The following is a 13,342-nucleotide window of genomic DNA, read 5'->3' as shown; positions in this document are numbered from 1 at the left end:
CAAGCTCAGCACACTTTTTAAAGATGCTGTGGTGATCTATGTGGTTATAACAATCTTGACAAGTAGCCTTGGAGAAGGTTACCTTAAGTTCAAGCTTAGCATCCTTAGTGTTTCTCTATAGCTAATTAACAGACTATTCCATTTTCTTCAGTTTTGCTTTTAATAAAGAAAAGATCAAGACATGAGAGAGGGCCCGATAAGTGGGAAACCAACCAAAGACTATCACCAATAATACTGCAGGCCTGTGACCAGTGAGCAAGGAGGTCCACCAGAACCCTCAGTAGTTAGAATCCATTGCCAGAGAGGGAAACCCTTCACCTGCCTTCTAGCTGCCATCAGCAGGCAGCAGGTAGAGGTGCTGCTGGGAGGACATCCTGATTTCTCTGTGTCTGTGTCATTTTCGATCAACTGTGTCATGGGGCTTCCTGTTTCAGCTCCCAGTTATTCTGAAACAAAAATATGCAAGAAAAACATAGGTCACTGCCAACCGCACTGAGACAGTCACTCTAGTACATGGAAACCGAAAAGGGAGACAGATCATAAACGCGCCGCTGTGAGCAGAGGGTCAAATCAATAACACATCGATTCACATAGTGATATTCGAAATTGCAGGGTGATGGTGAGGTGTGGCAACATTTTAAAAACCTTTCAGGGGAGATCCGAAAGACAAATGTTTTTAGAATCCCACTGTCTTGTTTAGAGTCGCCCTGTTGTGACTTCCCCATGGGGTCTGATGCCCAGTAAGCTTTGAGACTCTATTTCTGTGTGTCCTTGTTGATTTTGCTGGAAACTCACATAGAACTTAGGAGATACCCCAGGTGATGCCATGAGCTCCCACCCCCAAGGACCCAGAGCAACCTCAACTAAGGTCACTGGGAATTCCAATTCATGAAGGTGCAAAGCCCCTAGTCATCTCTCTCCTCTGAGACTCTGAAGATCACAGCTGTGAGCTCACTTGAACTTGTGCCCAGTAGCCTCCATAGGAAGGAAGGAAAAAATGAGACAACCCCCTCTCCCCACACACACAATCAAGCAGAGGTTGCAAGGATTGTACAAAGCTGACAAAAGTTCCAGAAAGACCATAGTTCTATTAATAACTGCATTGTTGCTTGAGGCCCCTGTGGTCAACCTCCCAAGATGCACCCTGCTTGCAGATCACATTCTCAGCTAGCTCTCCCAAACAAGTGAAAGGGTATTTCCAAAGGCAGAGTAGATAGAGGTGCAGATGGTGCCACGCCCCCAAAGGACATGCTGTAGGCCCACAAAGTTAGCTCTACTCAAATCTCACAAAGTTAGCTCTGCACTCAAATCTCACAAAGTTAGCTCTGCACTCAAATCTCACAAAGTTAGCTCTGCACTCAGATCTCACAAAGTTAGCTCTGCACTCAAATCTCACAAAGTTCACTCTGCACTCAAATCTCACAAAGTTAGCTCTGCACTCAAATCTGCTGCGTACACACACACACACACACACACACACACACACACACACACACACACTCACACACACCAGGGATGGAGCAGTTTTTCCACGAGATGGTTGAGGTGATTGGAGACAACACTCCCATGGGAGGAAGGTCAAATCTAAGCTGGCCACTGTTTCCAGCTGTGATTCTGAACAGCACCCCTGACAGCTGAGAAGGCAGTACCACTCAAAGTTTCCTGGGACATCCCCCTGTCCCCAGCTGTCTCCCTCCCAGGCAGCCTATTTAAGATAGCACCCTGGGTTCACCCTGAGCTCCAGTGGACCCTGCACACTTCCCCAGGGCCTTTCGTTAACAACCCACTTTTCCGCACCATTAGTGGAGGGGTGTATGACTTTTGGAATAGCCCTATCATTCCCCATGAGATTCCTTCACAATGCATGGTGTACAAAGGACGTGGGAAGTAGGAAATACGGAACGTTGCCCAGGCTGGTGTATTGTGTGTTTCCCACCATGTGTACTCCCGCTACATGGAGTTAGGAAGTCCTGTGGAGGGCAGATTGCCCAGCCATTGAGGTCTGACTGGAATTCTTCTAAGGACCCTCTCTGTGCTGCATGCAGGTCACTAACAGCAAAGCTTCTCTGGGGCACGAGGCTCTTGATACTAGCAGCTGTGGTGATCTGGGGTCTTTACTTTCCTTCAGAGGCCCTATTGGCAGTGTCAGGGAGAAAGTTTCTGGAAGCTGAAGAACCTGGTTGTGTGACACCTACACAGTCAGGAGGAACAGCACCCGCCCCCATTTCCCCAGCAAATCTCTTGGGAAAACCAGCTTCCCGTTTTGTGTCCTGTGAGCCAGCATTTTCTGACCAGGCTCACAGTATCCGCCATCTGGCCCAGGATTTCATCTGCAGCGCCTTCCTGGGTGGGCAAAGAGAAACAGGAACTGGGTGACGCACCAGTGGCTGACATGGGTGGAAGGAGAAACTGGCCTGCTTTAGTCCTACCAATGTAGCAGAGGCCACTGACTGCCCTCTCCTCCCCAGCCTGCCTCTTCTTAGCGGGATGCAGGTCCCAGTAGCATTCCAGCAGCTGCAATATGGCATACTCAGCCAAGTGGGTACAGAAATTGCCTGAGGTGGCCGGGCCTTACAGACGAAGCAGTCCAGGCCTACAGAAGGAGGAAGTGGACACCCTTCCCAAGGTCACACTGGAAGAGGCACAGCTGGACTGGGACTTGGGTCTTTCCCACCTAGTTCCCATGGGCTAATGACCAAAGCTGAGAAGTTTCTTGAATTCCAGCTCCCCAGTACAGGGCCTGAATTAGCTGGTCTGGGAACTTTTGCATGGATGAACCCAGTTCCTCCTATAGACCCCATCCTGGATGGCTATCTAGTTATCATAGGAGAAGCCTAGGCAAGTCCATTTCAGTACTATAAGAAGTTTGTTTCTTGGATTTTATTGAGAAAACCTCGGAAATCTACGGGACCTCCTGTAGTAATTCAGTACTTATCCCTAGCATAGGTGTGGATTTTGGGAGCCCATTCCACATAGAGGAATACTCCCTGAGCCAAGACACACGGGGGTGGGCCTAATCCCAAAGCATATGATAGACTCTGATGACACCCTATGGAAGGCCTCACCATCCAGGGGGAGCAGAAAGGATATGTGACAGGTAGGGTTTTAGTTGGGTGGGGGGTGGTATGGGAGGACGGAGGGAGAAGGGAACTGGGATTGTCATGTAAAACAATCTTGTTTCTAATTCAAATAAAAAATCTGAAAGAAAAAAAAAAGAAGAAGTTTGTTCCTAATGCTCAGCAAATCTCCAGAATGGCATCTATAATCCAATGGACACTGAGCGTGGGTAGATACTACCCATGACCCTCTAGAATTGGGATGTGCCTGAAGGGGTTCCTGGTCACACATGGGACCATTTTACTTTCTGCTTCACTGTTCTTGTGGATATTTAATATTCACTATTAGTACCCCCCTACATATTGAATACACAACTTTATTTTCCCCAAGATATTACGAACAGCCTGGGGGCTACACCTACCATACTGAAGACAAGTGCTCACTGGGGACCAGAAATGCAGTCCAGGCTAGAGGTGTCTATGCAGGGAATGAGGCAAACCCTTGATGCCCCCCAGCACACACCCTTGTCTTGTCTCTCACCGGGGTCCAGTATCCAAAGCTACACCCATTTTCTCTGAGCAAATGTAGAGCCTTTGGGGGTGGGGGACTCCCCTGAGAAGCTTCTACAGAGTGCTCCATGCATCATTTTTTAACAACGCCTGACTCAGAAAGTGACTGTGTGGAGGCTTTCAGCCCCAACAGCAGAGCCAGAGTCCTTCCCAGAGCTGTCCCAACATGCTCAGCTTCTCTTACCCACCACTGAGTACAGCATTCCCTGGCTCCTCTCACCCACCACTGAGTACAGCATCCCATCTGCCGGAGTGTCTTTGATGTGTGTTTTCACTCAAGCTTGGCATCAGTCTTCTCAGAAGGATGTGCCAAGGCCATCTCTTACCCACATGCAGACCCCAAAGCATCGGGATCCCAAAGTCCAGCAGGTGAAGCTTGACAGTCATGCCCAGCTTCCCACCCAGCATCCTGGTGCTCACATTGTGAGTGTCCTATGATGGCCAGATACTGATAAGGAATTCAAATACAGAGGCTCAAGGATCTTGCAAGTTGGTTCACATTTTAGTAATCCTTGGGTACCTCTAGGAACTGCCTCGGTTTATATCAAAGGTACAAATGGGTCCACAGATAAAGGTCTTGTCTCCCTAGGTTACCTTCTGGTCTCACCTTTCCACACACTTCCCTTTGGTTACTTTCGTCATTTTCCTAGATAAAAATTAATCTTCAAAGAGTAAAACCTCATGGACGCTTTAGAAGATTGATAAAGCCTGACTGGCTTTATGAGAGGCCAAATTATAGAAAGCCCTGCTGTACAGTCCTGAGAAATACAAAGGCCTTTGAAAAGCTGTGTTAACCAGAAACAAACCAGAGCCACGATCCTTCAGGCATGTCAGCCTGGCCCTGGGCAACAAGTGGTTTTCAATGCAGGTCTCCAGACCAGACCATTCTCTCTACAGCAACATGGAATTACCTGAGGATGTATCAGATATGCAAACTTCCCCCTGGGTCTTCTAATTTGGAAACTCTGGGGGTAAAGCCCAGGAACTGGGGTTGTCCTCACAACCCACCTCCCCCAATAGAAATACAAAAGCGGTCAGTGACAAGTGGTGGTTTGTTCACAGTGACAGTCTTTGACACTGGGCCATGGGCTTAGCCTCCACTGGCCCTACTGGCCACACCTAGCCATCTGTTGGTGTCTAATTTCAGTAATTGTACTCAATCCACTCCATGGATGGCCCTTTCCCGAGCTCCCCATAGTGGGCAAGAAAAGGATGCAACTCCAAGGGCATCCAAAGCTTGGGGAGACTGTAGCCTCTATCTCCTGCTTTTGATATTGCACACCTGAACAGTACAGATCTTAGCTGGAGGGCTCTCAAACCCACAAGGCCGAAATCCTCCTACATCAAACTGTTCAACCAGCCAAGCCACCCATAACTACCTCCTCTCCCCAGCCTACAGAGACCTAGTGAGAATACAGGTCCCTGAGGTCTCTTGACATTTCCCTTCAATAGAAACAGAACCATGTCACCAGCTCTACACAGCCAGCTGTCGGCCTAGGAAGGAGGGTGGATACAAAGCCACCTACCTTTTAGTCTGGTCACACTGAAGTGTCAGAGCACAGGTACCAGACATAACAAAAGACTTGTACTGAGACAAGTAGGAACCACAGAAGGGCAGCTCAAAAACAGGATGAAAAAATAGTTTAACAACAACACAAAAAGCTTAACTTTGTACAGAAATTATGAGAAAAAGGAGAAAAGGAAGGAAAGAAAGAAAAGGAAAGGAAAAGAAAAGAAAGAAGAAAGCTAGGAAGTTGTAAGTATGTTGCAGGTAAGAGTTTGTCCCTCAGTTTCCATGGTGATCTTTGCAGAGATGGGGCCACAGGCTGGGTAGAGTGCTTAGGTACTGTGGGGACTTAAAAGTCAGACACCATTAGGACACAGCCTTCCCAAAAGGTATGAGCACCATAGCTTTAAGGACAGAATACTGTCACTCTTGACTCTCTACCTCATGTTCTGTGTGTTTCAGGTGAAGAAGCAAGGCTTGCAAGAACCTGACCCCGACCCCCACACCCACCCACACACCCCTGTACAACTACAGTGGCTGGAGAAAGCCTGCCAGTCCAACCAGCCTCCATCCAGGCCTCGGGGCCACGGAGACCTGCACAACAGCAAGCCAATCCAGCCAGGCTTTAGCTTTAGTGTCACAGACACCAACCTGGAGGCTACCTGAGGCAGGAAGGAGGGAGGGGCGGCTGCCTGACACCAAGCCATCTGTCTTCTGTGAAATGTGACCTGACTGGATTTTGAAAACTACCAGGGAGGTGTGTACTCATGTCCTACACAGAAGTAGAGTGGAGACAATCAGCCAGACCCATGTCTGTTTCCTCTTGGTAGCACCAAATAGAAGAAGAGTGAGCATTAGGAATCCTCCTCCCCACAATAAAAGTCAACACTGTAAAATAAGCAACTAATTGAAAACATAGCAACTAGTTATGTAACCGTGCAAGAAAGCAATTAGTCAAAGGAGGGAAGAAAGAAAGAAAACGGGGTTTTGTATACCATGATCTTAAAAATAGAAGCAAAAGCTTCAAATCATACCCAGTAGTCTATTGTGTACCCCTCTTTTAGCTGCTGAAAAGGTTAATAATTTTCCTACCGAAACTGAATGTGGGTTGTGAAAGAGCATTAAAATGAAGAAAATTTCCCCGTGGCTGCTAATGTATTATCACCAAAGCCATCGAGTTTCAGTTTGAGTTATTTGTATTTATTTGTGAAAACAAAGATCACATCAGCAGAAGCCTCATCCTAATTATTGTCCTGGAGTGTCTGAGTTATTTTAGATGGAAAAGAAGAAGACCCTCGCATGTATGTACACACACACACACACACACACACACACACACACACACACACACAGGCATGAGAAGGCAAAACCAGGCTCGAGGGAGAAGATATGTTTAACTCAATTCTATCACTTGAAAAAAAAAAAGTTTTGTCTTATGTAAAGCATTAACATTTGTTTACAGTTTGTCCAGACATGGGTATGAGGCTCCATTGGTACTTTTAGCTGTTGAAATTTTTGTCTAGTGTATGGCCAGGTAGAGAACTTTATTTTTTAACTGTAATGTTTGTTTCACACACTCAGAAGTGTAATTATAGTCATATCATAATTCCACGAGGAAGACTTAGGGGGAAAGTACAATTTAAATTCTCCTTTCAAAGGTCAAAATCATGAGCTTGGAAACATTTCTGAGCAGGTGGGACCTGGATGAAATGCAGAAGTTTAGGTGCCTTTAACCAAAACGTGTCTCAGATGCCAGCTGAACAGGTTGTTATCTGAAGTTTTAAAAGAAACCAGATGATGAAGTGGTTAATGGGGCTATGAGGTGCTCAGAGACTGCTCTGCCTGTATTTCCATCACAACATAAACACCAGAATGAAAAAAAAAAAAAACCTGCAAAAGGAACCCTCCAGAGGTCTCACATCATCGAACAAACTGTTTTTCTACCTATTTTGTGTTGCGGGCTTTTGTTATCAACCCAATCGGCAAATTGTGGCCAATTTTGTCATGGTGTAAGCAGACATTTTGTTCCCAAACTGTTTTCAACATTTTAGCTACCAATTACAGTCAATGAGAAAATGAACAAGCCACAATACAAACAGAAAAGGTACTTCTTCTGTACCCAATTAACCCCTTTTAAGGTTAAAAATGTGAAGATGTGCATATATATATATATATATATATATATATATATATATATAATATATATATGAAAAACAGAACTCTAGTAAATATCCTGAAACAACCTAATCAGCCTTCTGTGGAAAAAAAGAATCATTAACAACGAACCTGCTGATTGGATTTTGAAACCAGCGGGGAGACATCCTCTGGTTCTGACCACGAGGAGACCCTGAGACTGCCCTGTCTGACGATACACTGTATCATTATTAATTTACAAAAAAAAAAAAAATTTGCAGAAACCAGATAAAGCTTGAAAATGCATATGAGACTCCCTGGGAGTCAAATGAATTAAACCAATGTTTTAAAAAAGAAATCACCAGTTAAGCAGTTATTTACTACTGAAAATAAATGACACCCACAGAGTTCAAGCAATATATTAATACTGAAACCAAACGGCAGCCTTACACCACAAATCATTTCATTAAAAACAAATAAAGAACGGCACCTAGTTAAAATGAAAACGCCTGACTTTACTTGATGAGGCATTAAATATTAAGATCAAGACGAGATGGAAGATTGGCATGGCTTCTCCACACCCCCTTTTTGTTGTTGTGTCATTACAACAAGACACTGACAGTGAAGAAGCCAGGAAGGACCCTTCCCTAAAGACTCCAGAATGACCTGGAAGGCAAGCAGAACGTGACATGCAGGACCGAGTTCAGAAAGCTCTGCTTGTCACCATCCCTCAGGTTTGAAGGCACAGCAATGTGTACATTTTTAGCCTTTTAAAATACCAGCATGCCCACACGCTGCCTCAGATTAAACCAAGGAGAAAATGACACATTCTGAAACCATTTTCTACAGCTCCTTTCCTGATAACACTGAGGTGCTTACAATCAAATTAATGAGTTCTTAAAAGCCCAAACAACTCTCCACAGAGAGCGCCGCCGTTCACAGTAGCCAGCTCGACGCTCTCAGTTTTTCAGGCAATTCTGCAAGTATCAATCTTTGTTATTTGTGTTCATGAGAACTCGGGTTTTCATCTCTACCTTAGACAAAGACACTGCTCATTGTTCTGGATAGTCAAATGGAGGAACGCTTTGAAAAAGCCCACAGAGACACCACAGTGATTCCCTGGCCTCAAACAATGGAGGAATTGGTTGATTCTTGTCCCTTGTGCCTTTGCACAACCAGTTCATATTTGAAATTTCTTTAAGTAGTAAAGAAAGGAAACACCCACGGAGTCTAAAGAGTCATTGTTTCTTCAGAAAGTCAATTTCTTCATAAACAACCACCCCAAAATAAACAGTGAGGAGGACCCAAAACAAGCAGCCTTCAAAAACTCAGGAGAATGGCTGGACAAATAAATAGATTGTCAGAACGCTTAGCACAAGGAATTCTAAGTCATTAGCAAGGGAGTCACTTTTATTTGTGGTCAACCTAAAAGATCCTCCTCAGTGAAAGGTTGTCTTTGCTTCTGGTAAAGTGGAACCGATGAGAACACCAGTGAGTTAATATCTTCCATTCAAGAACCTGCTTGAGATTTAGAAATGCTTCAGTCTCCAGATCTCTCGGTCCTATGAGGCAGTGTCCCTCCAAGCAAGCCATGTGCCTCATGGAAGTCACCAACATTTAACACAAGACAGACAGAACAACTTAGAAATGATGCTATGATTTAAAAGTGACCGGGAATTTAAAGACAAAAGAGGTCACAGATATTTGTCATTTTCAGAGAGTATTTGATGAGAATTTTACTTTAGAGTACCCTCTCTGTCCTTGTTAAGCAAAACCGACCACACAGAACAGCCTGCCCTGAGCACCTACCACCCTTGTAAAACCACACACAGCCCCGTTGCCCTGTGTGAGACTTGGGAAATGATGGTGGCTTTAGTCATCTGGAAAAAGCAAAGCATGACATGGTTTTGAAGGGCTTTCTTCAGAACATCTGTTCTTTTAACTTTGCCTCACCACAACAGAAAAGTTCAAGTTCACACTCCATTGTGCTTGTGACCCGGGAATTTCTTAAGAGCAGGGTGGTTGCACAGCCCCCGAGCTCTTCCTGAATAAATGGTCAAGATGTTTTCTTTAAAAAAGAAAAAAAAAGCAAAAAATAAACCCAATATTTTTGGAAAGTATATCTAGACATAAAAACTCTCCTATATTAAAAATTAATGTTTTAGCACAATTATTTGGCATGTAACCTAGCTGATTTATTGTCTCTTTTTCACACACACAAAAATGAACTTGTTAACACTAAAACTTTTTAAACTTTATTCTATTTAAAGATATTCCTAAACACAAGTAAAATATGTTTTATTCTCCCATTTACCCTTTTGTTTGAAGTCAGTCTAGCATTTGTAAAATGATGACAGTAATTTTGTTAAGACAATGTAACTATAAGAGGTTTAGATTGGCTCAGATGTAGGATTAGGAAATTAAGCTTTTGTAATGCAAGATTCTTTTAAAAAGATCTATAAATAATTGCAAGTGGGAGGGGGCAGTTGGACAGACAAAAGTCAGAGGAGCTCCCCAAACTCAAAATGCTTTTTTTTTTTTTTTTTTTTTTTTTGCTTTCTACAGAGAAGAAAACAAAATTGATGTCAGTGAAATACTAAATATATAGCAAGCAGGAGGAATTTACAATATATATAGTACTGATTTATGAGGAAAGGCACATTAGACTCCGGCAGCTTGACTCTGACCCAAATCACTGATGACACAGCGAGCTGGCCCGTTGATCACCATCACAGAAAGCAGGATGGCTCTGAGTGTAGACTCATGAGTCCAGCTAAGCCACTTTGTTCTGAAGGGTGGATCTGTCAGTACAAGTTAAAGGCATCGTGGATGTCCCTAGATCCTGAAGTGGCATGTGCTTCTGAGAGTCACCTAGCCCTTTCATTGATGTTAGGTGAGAAGCTTGGTTTAATTAGCTGCAGGATGCCAAACAATCTCTTTATCGAAGCCAGCTGAAAACAAAACTGAGAGACACAGCTTGTGGTTTCACAAAAAAAATGTATTTACATGATGTGTATTTTAAAGGGAGTTCGATCCCCAGGCACGATGCCATCTGTGATGTGCGGTGAGTTTGACATTTAAAGATGTCAGATGTATCTACCTCCAGTCTATACTTAGCTAACATGCCACCACCCCCTACCAGCAAGTCTTGTTTTGCTGATTTCCAGTGTAAAAATCTGAAAAAAAAAGACTCCCCATTATTTACTTCACACCAATCCTCTCAGAGCCTCTCACTTCTCACCTAAGAGCTGTTCAAAAGGAAGTGGAGCCGTGGGTGACCAGGGGAAGAAAAGCCAACTTTCACATGTTGTCACAGGGATAGTGACAGAGGGACCAAACCACAGACTCCAGAGTTGGGGGACAGAGTTATAAATGACAGTAGTGTTTCCCACCTCATGGCCCACTTCCTCACCCCAAATTGTCTAGGAAAGAGCTCTCTGTCAAGGAGGGCTCTCCTTGCCTCTGAACAATGTCCACGGTGCCTGGAAAAACCCAAAGGGACAGCAAACATTTAACTTCAACTTACAGCTGCATCAAAAGAAGTCACACCAAAGGAGACATAAAACTCCCTGATAAACACTGGCTTTAGGGTCTCTAACTGCAGAACTTAGATCCATCCCATCACCGGGTCTGGGTCAGTGTTTAGCAACCAAGAGTGAAGGCTGTAGAATTTATCAAGAAGTAAGAGTGAATCACCACCAGGTCACCCCCAGGCGAGTAATGTTTGGTAAATGTGTTACTCATTGTTCCCTCGTTTCCAAATGCCACTTCCCTGCCTAATTTGTTGGGAATGAAAATTGAGGCATAACATAAATTAAGATAAGCCCCCCTCCCCAAGATCCAAACAGAATCACTATCCTATAGCCAGTAACACACTGAATTCTCAGAGCCCCATTCCTGGGCATGTACAGATACTTCAGACAGAATGGGACAGGGTCCTTAAGCGCCCCCCAAAATCCTTCAATTTTATTAGCATTGTGGAGGCTGAGGGATGCTGACCCAGGACCTTAATGAAAACAAGGAAGGGGTTATGTGCAGTGGCAGTGTGGTTTTCAAAGGATGTGGGGGAGAGGAGGGATATTTTATAAAACTGTGCTAGCCAATTACCTGACAGTTTGTTTTTAAAGTTTATAAAAAGGCCTCTTCTCTGAACCCAGAGCTGTCATTAAAAACTATTTGTTGTATTTTGTAAAATATTGTAGTATTATTTCACTATGTATCAAATACATATATACATATACTATATCATATACTTAAAATTAAGAAAGGATTTTAAATTATTTTACCATAAATAATTGAAAACTTTTAAAGAATATATTATTATTATTATTATTATTATTATTATTATTATTATTATTGCACTGGGAATCAAATCTAGTGTGTATAAGGCAGACACTCTACCATCCTCTCTACATTCTCCAGGCAAGAGCTAGATCTACTGAATCTGATCTAGACATTACACAATGCACGCACATGTCACTTGGCACCTCATGCTTTTAAATTTCATATTTATCAGTTAAAAACTTTTTAAACTAATAACTGCACACAAATATATTCAATAGTAAGAGTGTGAGATCCAATGTCAAGCCTCACACTTTCTATTGCAAATGACTGCTCTAACTGTAGGGAAAACTCATGGAGATGTATAGACTTTGGGTCTGCTTAATTTTGATGTGTGATATTTTCATTTGCAAGGGTTTTTTGTAATAAAGTTATAATTTTTTCAAAAAGGTGATGATTTAGTATGTAAATTTCATCTTAATAAAATTGTAAAAATATGGTTTTTCTTTTTTTTTAAATCTTCCCTCCCTCCAAACCCAAGAGGACCAGGTTTCCACACAGCAGGCTCTACAGGAAAGTTCAGGGACAACTGGGGCAGATGACCATCTCTCTGTACCTGTCTTCATCGGCAAACAGCGGCTTTTATCTCTTTTGCCAACTTAGAGGCACCAGACTTTGCTTCCTAACAATTCTCTTCTACTTGCCTGAGCTGTGGCCTTCATTCTAGAAGTTACAAAAGCTGGTGAGGAACGAGGCAGTTTTCTTGGACCTGAGCACGAGGAGTCTCTTAGATCTGCTATGCCCACAGCCTGGTTCTGTAGGCTTCTTTGTACACTGGCTGACTGACATTCTGGGTCAGGACACAGAAGTCCCAGTGACAGCTGATTAGCTCCTCTGCTTTAGGGATTCATTTTGAGAAGGACAATAGAGTCACAGTTCAGCACTTCTGACAGACCTCATCCATGCCAGTGTAATCCTTTGACTCCTTTCTAGTCAGTCCAGGGGACTTCTACACCAGGGTCCTCTTCCCTCCAGGTTCCAGCCACAGGCAGACAGGGAGCCCATGAGTCGATGTGCTCTGCCCTCCGTCCCTCCCTCCGTGGCTTCCTTCATTGTTGACACTGTCCTCACTGGTTTATTAGCCTGCACTGCTTGCTTTCTGCTGCTGCCTGTTGCTAGGGAAGGAGCTTTAATTGCCTAGAAAGAATAACAGTCACAATCTTCACTCTGCAGTGAGCCAGCAGGCGTGGCACAGTTTGGTGACAAAGTAGAAATAATCCACACACTCATTTTTACTTTTTCCTCAAAAGGATAGCAATGTACACCCCAGAGAGGTAAGTAGGTGTGTGTGTGTGTGTGTGTGTGTGTGTGTGTGTGTGTGTGTGTGTGTGTGTGTGTGTTATTATACACATAAAATATAAACGCATCACAAGTGTGTTAGATAAGGTACATTTGGAATGAATCTGATTTTGTATTGAATTGCTGTCCTTCACCACCAACCCAGGTGCCTGCAGGCTCACAGAACAGTTTTACTGTGGCTCTCACTAAATTGACAGTCTCTATTTACTCCCCCCACCCCAGGGTGGGGGGAGCAAACCACATTGTCAAATCATTTAAAAACAAACTGAAGGAAACTGGGTTTCCAGGCTTTAAGCAGATGCTATTTACCCACAATCCATTTCCAAGAAGTCACTTGGAAACCAGCTCCATTTTCATCAGTATTCACTTACAAGTATGGGATCTTGCCGGTATGGATGGCATATATTTGCTTCTTGCCAGTGATAAGTGCAAGGTG

The 13,342-nt window shown here is 43.7% G+C and overlaps 1 long non-coding RNA gene across 1 annotated transcript in view; it reads right to left on the bottom strand.

The window, feature by feature from the left end:
* Positions 1-397: 397 nt before the first annotated feature.
* Positions 398-13,342, bottom strand: part of LOC107978476 — a 54,617-nt gene continuing 41,672 nt past the window's right edge. Inside the window, exon 2 of the long non-coding RNA XR_003486534.2 lies at positions 398-446. This is a non-coding gene — a long non-coding RNA (uncharacterized LOC107978476). The remainder of the gene's footprint in view (positions 447-13,342) is intronic.

This window comes from Cricetulus griseus, chromosome 6 (genome assembly GCF_003668045.3).
Source record: "Cricetulus griseus strain 17A/GY chromosome 6, alternate assembly CriGri-PICRH-1.0, whole genome shotgun sequence".
NCBI classification, from domain to species: Eukaryota; Metazoa; Chordata; class Mammalia; order Rodentia; family Cricetidae; genus Cricetulus; species Cricetulus griseus.
This window is presented reverse-complemented; position numbering and strand designations above follow the sequence as displayed.